This window comes from Lissotriton vulgaris, unplaced genomic scaffold (assembly GCF_964263255.1).
Source record: "Lissotriton vulgaris unplaced genomic scaffold, aLisVul1.2 SCAFFOLD_405, whole genome shotgun sequence".
Lineage (NCBI taxonomy): Eukaryota > Metazoa > Chordata > Amphibia > Caudata > Salamandridae > Lissotriton > Lissotriton vulgaris.
In genome coordinates this window covers 57,568-75,695 of record NW_028240680.1, presented here as the reverse complement: position 1 = coordinate 75,695, position 18,128 = coordinate 57,568, and positions in this window count along the sequence as shown.

Below are 18,128 nucleotides of genomic sequence, written 5' to 3'. Positions count from 1 at the left end.
CGCCATCTTGATGCTCTCGACGTCGAGGAGCCCCTCAACGTCGATCGGTGCTTCGACGGCGATCGGCGGTGTCGCCTCGACGGCGAACGCCGATGCTTGTCACTTCGTCTCCGACGTCGAAAGGAAGACAAGGACGTCGACGATGACGATGACGTCGACGGTGGCTTCGACAGCGACCTCTCCAGGCCCTTCGACGTCGAGCCGTCACGCCGTCTCGACTCGGAGCCCCGGGGAGAAGGGGAGCACACCGCCGTCATCCCTCTCGATGTCGTCGTCGATGCAATCGACGTCGACGGAGACCGGGACCGTTTGCTGGACGTCCTGCCTCTGGGGAGCCCCCCAGAGGCCTCAGCAGAGGCAGAGGGAACCTTCCCAGCCTGCCCAGACCCACCTGCAGCCTGCAGACGCCTCTCCTCAAGGCCAGAAAGCCTGATCTTCATCCTGTCCCTCAGAGTCCGAGCAGTAAACTGCTGGCAGATGACACAGTCCTCAGGGACATGATCTTCAGGGAGGCAGACGATGCAGACATCGTGGGGATCACTCTTGGCCTTCTTCCTCCCACATGCTGGGCACTTATCAAAAAGGCTAGGCATTTTAGAGCCCTAAAACGCCTGAATCAGCACACAAAAGAGAAAGAGAACACCAAGAAAGTAAACTGAAACCCTTTTAAAACACAAAAGTGCCAAAATATCCAATAAACCCTTGAAACAAGGGAGAGCTCAATGCCAGGGTCCTGTAAGCAGGAGCCGGAAAAAAGAACTGAAAGTAGAGGGACCTGCTATGCATTCTGGGATACTGGGAGAAGTTCTGGAAAGTTCTCTTAAAGGCACAGTATCCTATTTAAGCCACATAATGGCAGCCTATGGGGCTTGTCTGTCCATGCCTTCCTCTCTATCATTCCAGTGTCTTTTACTGGAGGAGGCATGTTTCTCTATGGCAGAAACTGGGCAGGCTGTATTATGTGTGGTGTTATTTGGTGGAATTTCTAGTTGAAGTACTGGACAGTGTAGCCTGTGGATATAGGCTGCATTATTTGTCTTTAAATTCTCTCTTAAGTGTCTTTGCAGTTTTCTGCATGTTTTGACAATTTAAGAGATTATTTTTGATTGCCGGGGTTCACGCACATGGGCGGGACTATTCACTAGATTATGACTATACACAGAGATCCCCTACTACAGATATATATATATATATATATATATATATATATATATATATATATATATATATATATATATATATATATATATATATATATATATATATATATATATATATATATATATATATATATATATATATATATATATATATATATATATATATATATATATAGATAGATATTACCTACTGGCGGTCGCCAGTAGGTATATATAGTTAGGATTTTTTCTCTATGGGATTTTTGAAAATTCTATGTCTAATAACTTTGGCGTTTGTGGACGGAATTGGCTGAAATTTTCAGGAAAATGGAACATTTTGTTTCTGAGCAGCCCCTGACAATTTGGGGGGGTTTCATCAAGGGGGGGCCGAGAAAAAAGGGGGGTCCCAAAACGCGTTTTTCCCATGTTAATTTCCATAGGGCGGTTGGCCTCACTTTTAGCTCGAACGGCTGAATGGATTTGCACGAAACTTGGCAAAATTGTAGGGACTGTTAGCCCGATGTGCCTTTGCTAGGTCTCAATATATGTGCTCCAGTGGATTTTGAGTAATTTAGGTTCAAAAAAAGATATATATCTGGGCGGAGCCTAACCACACATCTGATCTGATTGGCTGTCAGCACTTCATCCAAGAAGTGTTGGCAGCCATCTTGGGACCAATATACATGATAGCACCTCATTAAAAAGCATTGTAGTTAATAGCGGGTTTTAGGACTTTAGTTACATTATAAATCATTTGTTGATGGTACCATACTCGTTTTAGGAATTGTGGTGGGTTCTAAGGTGATTTTACCATGTGAAAAAACCTTCTGCTGTGATATCATGAATATTGTTTGAAAGAAAACTAATATCTCATGATTTTCCCACAGTGGTTTGGAAGGGGATCTATAAGCTAAACTGAAAGCATATTTTCTGTAAATTCACATTATCTTTCTCAGTCATGTGAAAATGAAGTCTGACATTCTCAGTAAAACATGTACATCCAACAAGGACAGAGACTGTCAGTTGATTCCTTTGTGTTCTACTGCAGCCTCCTAGAGTGTTCTAAAGAACAACTAGAGCGCTAACAGTCCTACTTATTACAAAGGTATGGCACACCTGAAGCCATCTTGATTGGAATAAAGTGGTAACTCTTAAAACATTTAATTTAAAAAGAAACAACATGAGGGGGTATATTTTGCCATAGAAAGTATGATTAGTGCTGCAGAATGAAAAATTAGGGCACATTTTGAGTGACTTCTCAAATCCTTTTCTATTTCAATAAAACATTCTGACATGCAGTCTCCCAAAATGGCCACCAGAGACAAAAGAGCCCAAATGTAGCCCAAATATCACCCAGATGTAGCCCAAGTATAGCCCAATGACAGAATGTCCCAGAGTGTTCTAAAGAACAACTAGAGCGCTAACAGTCCTACTTATTACAAAGGTATGGCACACCTGAAGCCATCTTGATTGGAATAAAGTGGTAACTCTTAAAACATTTAATTTAAAAAGAAACAACATGAGGGGGTATATTTTGCCATAGAAAGTATGATTAGTGCTGCAGAATGAAAAATTAGGGCACATTTTGAGTGACTTCTCAAATCCTTTTCTATTTCATTAAAACATTCTGACATGCAGTCTCCCAAAATGGCCACCAGAGACAAAAGAGCCCAAATGTAGCCCAAATATCACCCAGATGTAGCCCAAGTATAGCCCAATGACAGAATGTCCCAGAGTGTTCTAAAGAACAACTAGAGCGCTAACAGTCCTACTTATTACAAAGGTATAGCACACCTGGAGCCATCGTGATGGGAATAAAGTGGTAACTCTTAAAACATTTAATTTAAAAAGGAACAAAAGGAGGGGGTATATTATGCAATAGAAGGTATTATTAGTGCTGCAGAAAGAAAAATTAGGGCACATTTTGAGTGACTTTTCAAATCCTCTTCTATTTCATTAAAAAATTCTGACATGCAGTCTCCCAAAATGGCCACCAGAGACAAAAGAGCCCAAATGTAGCCCAAATATCACCCAGATGTAGCCCAAGTATAGCCCAATGACAGAATGTCCCAGAGTGTTCTAAAGAACAACTAGAGCGCTAACAGTCCTACTTATTACAAAGGTATGGCACACCTGAAGCCATCTTGATTGGAATAAAGTGGTAACTCTTAAAACATTTAATTTAAAAAGGAACAAAATGAGGGGGTATATTTTGCCATATGAATTATGATTAGTGCTGCAGAAAGAAAAATTAGGGCACATTTTGAGTGACTTCTCAAACCCTCTTCAATTTCATTAAAAAAATTTTGACATGCAGACTGAAACATGCACTTTGAATACCAACAGCAGACGTCCCTGGTGAGCAGTAGCTTTACTACAGTGATCTAATGTGCAACTAGAGTGCTAACATTCAGAATTTATGGCAAATGTGTGACACATCTGAATGCCTTCTTGATGGAACCAAAGTAAACAAGCATTGAAAATGCAATAGATCTCGCCCTCGTTTAAGTTAAAGCCATTCTGTTTGTAATGAGGTGGCTTTTTAGCTTTGCTTTTATTAGTGTTTTTTCAACTTTCATGTAAATAACATGCATCTGTATGCATATAAGTATATGTATGCATGCATTTATGTTTGTATTTATATAGATATACAGATGATATATGTTTATATATGTATGTATATATATATATTCACTGAAAAAACCATAGGTTATAGACCATATATAGTTAGGAATTAGCATTTACAAAACCTTGAAAATTCACTGAAAAAACCATAGGTTATAGACCATATATAGTTAGGAATTAGCATTTACAAAACCTTGAAAATTCACTGAAAAAACCATAGGTTATAGACCATATATAGTTAGGAATTCGCATTTACAAAACCTTATTTTACTCACACAAAACCATTGAAATTCCATATATAGTTAGTTGCACTAACTATATATCGCGCACCCGCAATCCACTGCTGATGATGTCACATATTACATCATTCATGACATGGTCAGTGACATCACTGATGACATCACTGATGACATCTCAAATGACATCACTGATGACATCACTGATGACAACATCCAGTGACTGTATGTTTCTGTAAAGTTAAAATATGTCTTACATATTGAAGAATGAGTGGATGTATAAGTGTCTGGATGAAGGATTTAGTAGGTGCATGACTGACTGTATGAGTGAGTGATTAAATGTGTCTCACTGAGTGCATGGGTTAGTGACTAAACTGTCTTAATTTGTGCATCATTATGTCTGTTGTTCTGTAAACTGTTGCATGTGTTGATAAGTAGCTATATGAGTAACTATATGGGTTATTGATTGGTTGCCCAAGTATTTGTATGGGAGACTGAGTGTGTGTGTGGGTGGCTGGGAGGTGTATGACTCTGTGCATAGATGTGTGAGCAGTTGATTCACTAGATGTATGGTTTCAAAAGTGCATGTGGAAAAAGCTGTATGGGCGGTTGAATGTGTGCATGAGTGTATTGGTGAGTGAATGGATATCTCAGTGCAACATGTCAAAGTAAGTACATATGTAAAACACAGTACATGTGAGAGTTGACATATATTAATAACTGTGCATAAGAGCCAGTGAATGTGTGAGTGGCTGTATGGATCATTTTGAACTTGTATCAGGGATTGTATAAGAGAGTAAATATGTGTTCGTATATGTTTGAATAAGTAAAGTTTGTATAACTGTATAGTTGAGGAAATGGAGGTGTGATTGATTCTTTGCATGACTGACTAGGTGTGTGAGTAACTCCATGGATGAGTGACAGTCTGTGAGTGTCTGTTTACACTGATTGTATCTAAGGTTATATTAGAGTCTGAAGAGGTTCATCGTATTATCACATGAATGATATCATCAGTGATGTGATCAGTAATGTCAAATGAGATGTCATCAGTGATGTCATCAGTGATGTCATTTGAGATGTCATCAGTGATGTCATCAGTGATGTCACTGACCATGTCATGAATGATGTAATATGTGACATCATCAGCAGTGGATTGCGGGTGCGCGATATATAGTTAGTGCAACTAACTATATATGGAATTTCAATGGTTTTGTGTGAGTAAAATAAGGTTTTGTAAATGCGAATTCCTAACTATATATGGTCTATAACCTATGGTTTTTTCAGTGAATATATATATATATGAAGCACAATCCTCGAACCTCCACGCTGACAGCGCAGCGCGGCGAAAGAAGAGGGCAGACCCCACGTTTTGCAGGCAGGAGGATTTTTTATTTGAGACCCTTCAAGTGACGCGTTTCGAGTACCACGTACTCTTGTTCACACACCTTTTGAAACAGTCCACCTTCCAAATTTATATGCTTTTTTTCCCTGACCATTCCTAAGGGCCACACCTCCTGTTGTGTATCACATGACTATTGCATAGAAATAGAAATGAGTGCAAACTTTAAACATGGGGAATACAAACGACTGGAATTATATATATATAAATATATATTACCTACTGGCGGTAGCCAGTAGGTATATATAGTTAGGACCTAGTTTCCATAGGAAATCCCCAACATTCTATTGGGAATAACTTTGGCGCTGGTTGATGAATCTTCGCAAATTTCTCAAAGAAGATGGCTCGCTCCGCTCCGCTCCTTCTCTGAAAGTTTGGGGGGGATTCGTCAAGTGGGGGCTGAGAAAAAAGGGGGGTCCCAAAACGTGTTTTCCCCATGTTAATTTCCATCGGACCTTTAGACTCGGCTACAGCTTGAACCGCTGAAGGGAATTACACCAAACTTGTCAAAATGGTAGTGTCTGGTACGCAGATCACGCTTTTGGTAAAATAGTGTAAATCTCTCCAGTGGTTCCTGAGAAAAGTAAAAGAGAATCAAATTATATATCTATAAGCACGCACCCGTGCGCGCACCCCCGCAAATTTTCGGAATTTTTTTGGGGGGGGGGGGCTTGGGGGGCTTCTCTCTTTCATTTTATTGTGTTTTATTTTAATTTCGAGGGTGCCCACCCCTCGTTTAACTCCCGAGATCACCGCCGCGGCCCGAGCCGCCTCAAGATGGCCGCCGCCGCCTGGTTGTGGGCGGGGCAGGAAGGACGTGGTTTCCGCTTCCTCCTGATTTTATATCAGGAGCACAGAGCGGGAGTATTAAAAACAAGCGTATATTTTTTATTTATTATAAAAGTTGCATGATTCAAATATTGTTTGTTTTATATACAAGTGTGTTGGTTCACGCTGTCTGCACCGGCTAGTTGGCTCTCCTATTGGTTGGCAACCACCAAATAGGCTTTGTGATTGGTGGACCTTGTCAACCAATTAGAGAGCCTACTGGCGCATGCAGGCAGCATGATCAAGACAGGCTGTAGACTCGCTGTCTCATGGGCAGCAACGGCGCATAGTCCTTGTTTAAAGTGGATTTTATATCAAGAGCACAGAGCGAGAGGACTACAAATAAACGTATATTTTTTATTTATTCTAAAAGTTGCATGTTTTGTTTTAATATTGCTTGTTTTATTTACAGGGTGCTCGTGATAACCGCAAGGCCCACGCAGCCCAAACTCACTACCCCGCTGCCACTTCTCCCTCCCAACCTCGTAAAGCACAGAGCGCCCTCTCTCTGTCACCACCGCAGGCACCAGAAGGAGCCCGCCGCTCGCTCAGTGTCCGGCGCAGAAAGTTCCTGCCGCCCGCTCCCATTATAAAAGCCTCTTTTATTATCTAAAAACAGCCCGGGCCACTTTAAGAGCTGGTGTTACTGCCAGAGGCTAGCATTAGTCGAGTTTTAAAGGCCTTAATTGCCGAAGAGGCGAAGATTTTCAGCTCCATGGGGCGCGGCGCTTGGGAACTGGGCTGATTAGGCCGTAGTAATGTAACCGCTTTGCATGAAAGGGTAATCATCAGCGCAAATTTAAAAAGGAGGCTCATCCTAAACACAGCAGAGAGACAAACACAGAGATGGGTCTCTGCGAGTTTACTGAACTGCTGCTGAAAACACGCCAGGGATAATCTCTAAGCAGGACCAGGCTTGACAGCAATAGCTGTCCAAATATTCTGTGGAGGAGGTTAACTTTTCAAAAAATGTGCGAGTTCATTTTGTCCGAGTCCAAAATGATGGGCAATGCATTTCATGTATTTGTATTTCCTTCGCTGCTCATAGTTTGCGGCCTGAGATCAGTGACTGCTCCGGGACAACTTGGACACCCCCACTCCACTCCCTGGGGGCCAAGGCCGAAGGATTTCAGGGGTGCATTTCACTGGGCCAGCAGTTCATTGTTCATTGTTCATTGTTGTTCTTTCGCCTCATGTACAGCTAAACCGGCCTGTCCTTATTTTACGGGGAGTGGGTAAGCTTTCCCCTCTAGGAGCACAGAAGTTCAGTGGTAGAACACTTCTGAGCTCTATTGGCTGCTGCTAAAAAGGCAAAGAAAGCTCACACTACCGCAGGAAGAGGGGCATTTTGCATTTCTAGTGCTTTTATTGATTAGCTTCATTAATCTCCCCTGCCCGTGACTTTTTGTTTGTGCTGTTTTGTCCAGCATCTTCTTGAGGCTTCGATAGAGGTACCCATCTTCCTGCTGCTCTGCCTAAGCAGGACCTTCTCGGTTAGGAAATGTCACTTACAGACATCTATTCTCATGATCGTCTCGCTAGACATTTTTAAACTGCCTTCAATTTAGAGCGTTTCTCCCATTGAAACTTTCAGATGGATAGCGGCAGGTACGACATGGAAGGAAGGCTTGGATGTTAGAGAGATTTGAGGTAGTGATTGGTTTTCATGCGCCGTACCTCTCTGGACTAGAGTACCTCCACTGTACCATTGGTTGGATCTACAAGTGAGACTGGGACGAGTATCTTTCGGAGCATATCATTGCCAATCTGGGAGAGTGTAAACTGCATCGTTGTATTGGGGGGGGCAATGTGGGCATGGGCTGTAACAGTGCCTTGGGTCATCAGTTGTGAGGAAATGTTACAGTTTTCATATATTTTATATTATGTGCATATATTTAACAATAAGGAGAAGTCTGCATTAGTGTTTTATGACGTACCTGCGAAAGGATAGCTCAGTTGGGTCAAAATAATGTCTCTTTGGGCAATTCTACCACGTATTGCATTAGCCAGCAGCTATGAACTGTATCCCTTCTTTCTTACCTAATTTTGTCTTGTAGTGTTGATAGTTTGGAGCTGAGCGTAAGGTGGTGTAGAAAAGTGGGACACTAAACGTATGTAAAAACAAGCAGGTGCTTTATATATATATTTATTAGCTTTTAAAAAACCAATGAAATTCACTGAAAAAACCATAGGTTATAGACTATATATAGTTAGGAATTAGCCTTTAAAAAACCTTGGAAATTCACTTTAAAAACCATAGGTTTTAGGCCTTATATAGTTAGGAATTAACATATAAAAAACCATTGAAATTCCTCCTATATAGTTAGCTGGACATTTTATTGATATAAAACCAATGAAATTCCACATATAGTTAGTTGCACTAACTATATATTTCGCGCATCCGCAATCCAATGCTGATGATGTCACATATTACATCATTCATGACATGGTCAGTGACATCACTGATGACATCACTGATGACAGCTCATTTAACATCAGTGATCACACCACTGATGATATACTTCATGTGATAATACAATGCACCTCCTTACACTCTAATATAACCTCTGTTACACCTAGTGTAAAATACAGAGTATCATTTTTGAAACTATTGACACACCAATACCATTTACTACATACGCACTCACTGCTTCCTACGTCTGCACACACATTCATTCATTCACCCATAAGGTCACTCGTACATACAGTCACTCATCATTACAACAGTATCATATGCACTCATACACCTATGCAGACACTCACACACTGCCACTCATCCATGGAGTTACTCACACACCCAGTCAGTCAAGTAAAGAATCAATCACACTTTGATTTCTTAATCTATACAGTTAAACACAGAACAGCTTACATTTTCACAGATATACTAACACATACTTACTCACTTATACAATCAAATCCTTCATCCATACTCTTTTTTTTTTGTGTCCTCATATTCGCCCTTGGTAACCATATAGTGACGAAGAAGTATAGAAGATGACTAAGGCACTGGCCCAGGTAAACTGGGGGGGATTTAGATGGTACCTGACAGCGTATCCCACAGTGCCACGCATCCCAACCTTGTCCTCATCCAATGGAACCAACAGGGTAGTAAACTGCTACGTACAACCCATTTTATAGCCAAAGCCACATATATTGGGTATGTAAAGCAAAAGGGGATCAGCAAAAAAAAAAAAAATACATGATCCATCCAAGCAGCACAATCATAGGACTTGGGGGTAAAAAAAAAAACCCACGATGTTCTGGCCTGTAGTTACCAGTTCAAAAGTAGCCAAAATCTCCTCTTGTGTTGGTTACCTACTCTAGCCAGATCTAATTTGGTCATCTGTAACATCGCTGCTCGCCAGTCTGTATAGAAAGGAGGTGTCTTGTCTTTCCAGCGTTTACAAATTTCTCTTCTAGCTAATAAACAGCTATAAAAGACCAGTTTTTTACTTATACCTTCAATCTCAGGTATAATACCAAAGAAAACAAACGTGGGGCAGGGACTAACTTGTAGACCAATTGCTAGTGAAAGGGAGGCACAAATTTCATTCCAAAAAGATGTTATATCGGGACACTCAAAGAACATGTGTACATCTGATGCTGCTAGTAAACCACATCTAGGGCATGCAACCTGAGCATTATTGGTGAACTTTGATATGTTATATATGAGTCTTGTATAGCGCAACGGCTACTCCAAAGGAGTGTCCCGGCGCTTTGTGCTCCAGACCCAGAAGAAGACTGAAAAACATAACAGTAGAGAAAACAGAAGCTAAAAAAAAGGAAGCGCGCTAACCAGAAAACAACCAAGTCTTTAGACCCTTCCTAAAGGCAAGCAGATTAGATGTGGCCCGCAGGGACAACGGTAAGGAGTTCCATAGCTGAGGGGCCAGGAATCTAAAGGACCGACCGCCCAATCGGGCCCTCTTTATACGTGGAACCACAGCAAGTGCCAGTGACTCCGATCTTAAAGATCGTGTTGGCCGGTAAAAGTCCAGCCTCTTCTGGAGGTATTTTGCACCAGTGGCATGCAGGGCTTTATGGGCTAGAGTCATGGCTTTGAACAGTATCCTCTTCCATATGGGTAGCCAATGGAGGGATTGGAGCATGTTAGAGGCACTGGTACGGCGATGCAGGCCAAAAATCGCTCGTGCTGCAGCTTTCTGGGTCACCTATATGCGCTGTAAGAGATATTCCGGCAGCCCCAGATACAAAGCATTAGCATAGTCCAATCTGGATCCTATGAGTGCCTGTACAGTTATGCTCCGATGTTCCTCAGAAAGTAGAGGAAAGAACTTTCGAAGCATCCTGAGGATACCGAAGCACGTTCCTGTAAGAGTAGCCACCTGGGATTTGAGCGTGAGCTCGTTGTCAATTTTAATTCCCAGGTTCTTAGCCCATTTAGATGACTGAGCTGGGGGGAACATGTCGGCAGGCCACCAACCATGCCAATCCGGTTCCGATGGGCATCCGAAGAAAAGTATCTCGGATTTATCCGAGTTGCACTTGAGGCTGTTCAGTTGGAACCAGTTGAAAACAGCCCCAAGGCACTCACGGATACTTTCCCCATCGAAGTCTTCGCTCTTGCGGCAGGTGAAAAGAAGCTGGGTGTCGTCAGCATATGAGACGATCCGGGCCCCATAGGACTCTGCCAATGTCGCCAGAGGGGTCATGAGGATGTTAAATAGAGTAGGGCTCAATACTGAGCCCTGAGGAACTCCAACTCCCAATGGTGGCATTTCGGCAGATCCAGATGAGGCCCAGACCGTCTGTCGGCGGTTGGCTAAGAAGGAACAAAACCAGTTGAGCACCGTCCCCCCTAGACCGATGTCATGTAGTCTAGTTAGGAGATCCTCATGGGGGACGGTGTCGAAAGCCGCCGACAGATCTAACATGACTAACATCACCCTGCCTCCGGCATCCAGCACCTCCTTCACAATCTCAGAGACTTCCAAAAGACGTAGTGGAGAATAGTACGCTCTATGCAGTGTCATCAAGTGATTACGACGAAGCCAGGAAGGTTTTACAATCTCCCCCAGAATCTTAAAAGATTTGAGCCACAAACCCTCTATATCAGTATTAGGTATATACGTTTCCCAAAGGGAATGGGGAAGCAAAAATTCACCATCAATCTCATCTAGTATAAGGTTGTACCAAAATGTTATCTCTTTTTTAAATGGAGGTTTGTCCATCATATAGGATACTAAATTATGATCAGCACCTAGTTTATGCCTACCCCTTCCTAGGCTGTAAGCTTGAGACCAACTCTGGATTTGAAGATATTTAAAGCGTGAGAAGCGAGTTCCTATTATTGAGCTCAAGGTCTCCCATGGAAGTAATTCTCCATCAACAAACAGGTCCCCCCAAGCTGAAATCCCAGCCTCTCTAACTGGGAGGGCTAAACTGTCCAAAAGCCAAGATGGAGCACCTGGGGAGTCCCATAACGGGGCCCTTCTCTAGTAATAATCCAAATTAAGTGTACGTCTTAGATTTGTCCATGTTTTAGCTAAGTCCCTCAGCACCTTTAACTTAACCTTCTTAAAGTATTTTGGGTCTCCAAATTTTAACAGAAAGTTTGTTGGCCCAATTTTTTCCCCTTTAAGAAGTGCCTCGAATAATTTACAGCTCCCTACGTTATTAGGGGTCTTTAAAAGCATCCTAATATGGGAAAATTGGAAAGCCCAGCCGTATATCTGAAGGTCTGGTGCTGCAAGGCCTCCTTTTTCTCGACGCCGTCTGATCTTCTTCCAGGATAACCTGGGCGTACAGCTATTCCAGATGAATCTATTTAATTCCGTTTGAAGTTTCACAATCAAAGATGGATCAAAGAAAAGAGGTGTAGTGTTAAACAAAAACATAATCTTGGGTAAAATAGTCATTTTGACCAAATTAGATCTACCTATCAGGGAAATAGGAAGAGCTGACCATGATCTCAGCAATCTTCGAGCTTCCTTAGCCACTCGGGCAAAATTTAACGGGGCGATCTTATTAATATCCGTATAGATATTTAATCCGAGATACCTAAGGGTAGCACTTGGCTGTGCTCCTACAACCGGAGCAGATTGATTGCAAACCATAATATCGGTTTTGGAAGCATTCACTTCATAACCGGATATTGCTCCAAACTCTTCTGCAATAGATATGACCGTAGGGAAGGCTGAACTTAACTCAGATGAAAAGATAAGAACATCGTCGGCGTATAGTGCGACTTTCCGCTCCCAACCTTTGAAAATAAAAGGTTTTATATTAGTATTATCCCGAATCAGTTGAGCAAAAGGCTCGATATATAAATCAAATAAAAGTGGTGAGAGGGGACACCCTTGACGGGTTCCTCGTGTAATATCAAATGGCTCCGTGAGCTTCCCGTTAACCAATAATGAAGCAGAAGGATTTTTATATAATAGTTTTACTGCTCGTCTAAAATTCTCTCCCAGATTGAACCTTTTTAACACTTCTTCTAAATACACCCAGTTTACCCTGTCAAAGGCCTTGGTGGCATCCAGGGTGAAAACTGCTAGCGGAAGTGATGCTGAAGTGGCCATATCTATTGCACCAATGAGGTCATACGTCAGTTCATGCAGTTGCCTCTCTTTCACAAAACCTTTTTGATCCATATGCAAGATGTTGTTTGCTACACCACTCAATCTATTCGCAAGTACGGCTGCAAAGATTTTGTAATCCGTATTGAGAATTGAGATTGGTCTGTACGACCCACAATTAGATGCGGGTTTACCAGGCTTTAAAATCAGGGTTATAGAGGCCCTGTCCCAAGAAGCAGGAGGTAGGGCACCTTCTAGTAAGATGTTGTTAAACAGATTTGTAAGGTAGGGAAGAATAGTTGAACTTATTACTTTGTATATTTCCGAGGGTAACCCATCTGGTCCTGCTGCTTTGCCTTTTTTACTTTTTGAGATGGCAAAGCTAACTTCCTCCGATGTAATGGGGCCATCCAACATTCCCATTTGTTCAGGGGTTAGAGCCGATAAAGCGATCCTGGCTAGCCAGTCCCTTGCTTGATTGGGTTGTAAAAACTATCTTCTTGATATATCTCACTAAAGAAAGTCCTAAAAGCGTCACTAATTCCCTCACCTGTAGAGTATAATCTACCATCTTTGCTGATAGCACTAATATTATTTCGGACCCTATCAGTCTTTGACTTCCAGGCAAGGAGCTTACCAGCACCTTCCCCATATTCGAAGTGGGCCAGTCTACTAGCCTCCCATCTCTCTAAGACCTGTGCATTCAAGACTGAGGAAAGATCTCCTTTTAGGACTATTAATTTCTCTTGCATCCCAACAGGTATGGACCCTGTTGATGTTAAATTCCTGGTAATCGCCACTCCACTGAGGCAGTGGTGGTGGCAGTCATGGACACGCTGAAACAGGGAGCTGACAAGAACTTGGCCCAGGCCCTTGTACTCTTAGACCTTTCAGCCGCATTTGACACGGTCGACCATGGAATCCTGGTCGACCGTGTCAGAAATGCTGGCATCTCTGGCTTGGCCCTGTCATGGGTGGTATCCTTTCTCCATTCCCGCTCCCAATCTGTTCGCCTTTCCTCTTTCTCTGCCCCTCTATCTTCTCTCTCCTGTGGTGTCCCCCAGGGTTCTGCTTTGTCCCCGCTTTTGTTTAATCTTTATATGCAGCCCCTTCTTGTTTCCCTTCGTCAGTTTTCAGTTACTGCTTTCAATTACGCAGATGATCTGCAGCTTATCTTTCCTATTAATTCTTCCTCTTCTGCTTGTTCCAACTTTCAAAATGCCATGCTCTTTATCTATGAGTGGATGAACCTTAGCCAATTAAAGCTTAATCCAAGCAAAACGGAGCTGGTGGTGACTGGCGGTCCTCTCACTCCCTGGTCTCCCAACTTCTGGCCTACCGCCCTGGGTTCCCCTCCTTGCCCAGTGAACACCGTGAAGAACTTGGGGGTTACCATTTCTAGTGACCTCTCGATGCGGCCTCACATCAACACCGTCACTTCGGCCTGTTTTTTCCATCTCCGCCGAATCGGGAAGATTCGCAGGTTCTTATCCCAAGAGGCCCTCATTCTTGTTATCCTTGCCCTCATCACCTCACGTCTAGACTATGCCAACTGTCTATACGTGGGGGTTCCTGCCTGTCACCTTTCCCGACTCCAACTGGTTCAGAATCAGGCAGCCAGACTAATCTTTCAGCAACCTAAATACCAGCATGTCACCCCTCTGCTGAAGACTCTACACTGGCTCCCTGTTGCGCAACGGTGTGTTTTTAAAATGGCTTGTACCATTTTTAAATCCCTGTTTACCTGTGCCCCTGCCTTTATTTCTTCTTGTCTGCACGCTTATGTTCCTCCCCGTCACCTCAGATCGTCGGCTCATAATCTGCTGACCACTCCCAGGTTTAACCGTAAAAAACATGGGGGCGCTTGTTTCTCTTTTCTTGCTCCCACTACCTGGAATTCCCTCCCTCTTGTTATTCGTTTGTCCACCGACTATTGCTGCTTCCGCAGTTCTTTGAAAACCCACTTGTTCCGTCTGGCGCACGGTTAGCTGCTCTGACCCTGAATGTCTCTTCTCCCGCCTGGTCTTGAGCGCCAAGAAACCAATTGGTGAATGTGCGCGGTACCAAATCCCTTTTAATAATAATAATAATAATAATAATAATCTCTTCTTGAAGTCTTGCTATCTCCACTTCCAGAGAGGCAACTGCTTCCCTATAAATCTTACTTTTATGTGCAGATATATTAGTTATATAGCCCCTTAGGGTTGTTTGAATGCGTCCCATGTTATTCCAGGTGGTGCAGACCCCTGGTTAAACTCCCAAAAGAGATTGACTTCTTGATTTAATGCCTCTGAGATATCCGAAGAGAAAAGTATTGATCTATCGAACAACCAGTATTTTAACGAGGACCTGGATGGAACCTCCAACTCAAGCAAGATGGCAGTATGGTCAGAGAGATGGAAAGGTAGATGAGAAACTGATTTTACGTATTTGACTAAATTTTGATTAATCAGAATGAAGTCTATCCGAGACTGATGATGGAATTTATAATTTTTAAAAGTGACCCCCTTCTGAGATCCATGTAGAGTCCTCCAAATGTCGATATAGTTCAAAGTTTTCATATTATTTAATAAAAACATCCTAGTTTTGGATAAAGTTATAGCCCTGTTAGTGGAAGACTTATCTAATAATGGATCTAGAACAATATTAAAGTCGCCTGCTAGGATAACCGGCTCTGGAAATGCATATAGTTCTGCAAAGAGAGATACCAATACTGATGGATCGTCTTGGTTTGGACCATAGTAACCTACTATGGTGAATGGTGAGCCCGAAATAATAACAGAAGCTATTGCCCATCGACCATTCGGGTCTACCTGTTTAGTGACTAGCCTAGCCTTGATAGATTTTTTAAAAAGAATGGCCACCCCCCAAATGTGTGAGGTTTGAGATGTTATAACTCCAAAATCTATCCATCTATTCTTGCTCAACAAGTTTTGCATTTCCGTTTCTGCTAAATGTGTCTCCTGGAGCACTAATACCTGTGCAGCCGAATCTCGTAGATATTGCATAATATTATTTCTTCTCGGTGAGGTACGAAGCCCATTAGTGTTCCAGGACAAAATACGTAGATTATGCATTACAGCAAGAAAAGAGATATCCTATAACTCAAAAACCAATACTGCCAAACTCCAAAGAGAAAACTATAAATTGAGCGACTCCTTTCGTTTTTTTCTAGAAAGTGCTGTAAAGGACGTTTAAGAGGACTTTTTTTTTTGCTTTTCCCCCCCCCCTCTAACCCCCCACCCACCCCATGCCCCCCACCCACGGGAAACCCCCACACAATCTATCTGGAAAACCCAGAAAGATAGCACTCCGCTGTGGACCCCTGCAGATGTCAACCATCCACCAGTTATGTGGGAGATAAACAAGAAGAAAAGAAGTAAGTGCAGGACAGAAAAAAGACCTAAATGGGATTAAAAAGATATTATGATTTCTTAAACTAAAGCCCACAAGTGATTATATATCACCTAGTTTGACAAGATTAAACAAGAAGAATATATATATATATTCATTGTTATTTTAAATATGTATTTCTTTTTTTTTTTTTTTTATTTTTTTTTTAAATTTATTTTTCGTTTTTTTTTCTCTCTCCTTTTTTTGTGTTTTTTTTCCCCTTCTCTCCCTTTTCTTTTTTCCCCCTTTTTAATTTTATTTATTTATTTATTTATTTATTTATTTATATTTATTTAAACACTTGCCCGCCACCTATATTTTCAATACTAAACAACTCATATTTCTTTTTATGTGTCTAACTGCAGACTATCAGCCATCTAGCAAGTTTTTAACCTAGGCTAAATAACCTAGGCTAAAGAAAGAGTTATTAGAGCTAATTGTAAATGTAAGTATTAGTCGAATTTGTCAAGAAACTTGGATACAGTGAGGTAACCTAAAAAGAAAACAGATAGAGGGAAAGGGGGAGTACTACTTAGGAGACCCTGACCCCCTGCCCATACTCAACAAAAGATCATCTGCAGCCTGTACTGTTCTTATGTTATGCATAGTGTTCTTGTACATAACTCTCAATGCCGCAGGGAAGACTAATTGAGCGACGGCCCCTTGACTCCTGAAAGCTTCCAACCTTTTGCCAAGCTCCCATTGTCTATCAAGTGTGACTCTCGAGAGATCAGATCTAATCTGAAAATGGAATCCCTTGGCATTTACCACTTTCTGTTTCAATGCCAAATTGAGAATAGTTTCTTTTAGGGAGTATGTGAGAAAGTTAACTAGGATTTTCCTAGGCTTTGTTCTCTGCGAGTTTCTCCGAAAGGGCTCTCTGTGAATGCGCTGAATGTCATCCGCTATTTCTTGTTCTGACAAATCGAGCCGTAATGCCTCTTTCAAGAGAGAAACAATGAATTGCTTGATGTCTGAACCCTCTTTCTCCTCTGGTATATTCAAAACTCGAAGATTGTTTCTGCGGGCATGATTTTCCAACGTCTCCAACCTTTCACACAAGCTCTGATTCTCTTGTCTAAGGTTCCTTAATTCTGCTTTTGTGGCACTTAGGTTAATATTAACTTCCGTAACGGAATCTTCAAGAGACTCTGTCCAAGTCGTGAGAGCGCCAAGTTTGCTATCTAAAGACTGACAGTAACATCGAATATCGGCTTGATTTGATGCAGAAGTCTCAAAACCCTTTTTGATATCTGTGGCCAAGGTCGCAAACATTGCCTGGAAAGAGGCCTGAAGTGTAGCAACCAGATGTGAATTCAGAACCTGTGTGGTATCATTGGGTAAGCTGGAATCTCCCCTACAATCAATAGAAGATATTGTGCCTGATTCCTGGAAAACTGACTGTAGGCTAAGGCCGGATGCTACACTCGGTGGTGCTAGAGGGAGTGGGGGTGCCAGTGGTGCGAACAGTACCAACGAAGGCGCTGAATGCTCTAAATTGATGACATTTAGGTGGTCTGCAGAATTCAATTGACCTACTTCTCCTGACTTAGAGGAGCGCGATTGATCCATGTGGTAGTCCATATCTTCCTTGTGTACATCAATATTGCCAATATTAGCATTGTTCACAGTGGTACTATCGTTTATAGATTTGGCAGTGGCAGTGGCAGAGGCAGTGGCAGAAGTACTGATTTCATTCACAACCCCACCGGCTTCCAGAAAGGGATCTGGAGTAGGGGTATTCGTTCCAGCTCCAGCCATCTCCCCAATAATATGCTCAGTGACCAAGACATTCGTTCCTACCATTTCCCTTATAGTATGCTCCTCCACATGTTTCGCGGCCATCTGTAGCTCCGGTGAAGTATCCCCTACCTCCCCTACCTCCTGGTTTAAAAGAGGAGAGCAAGAATTGCTTGCCAAGAGCACCACTTGAGGAACCACTTTAAAGTAGGAGCGCAATGAGGGGGTA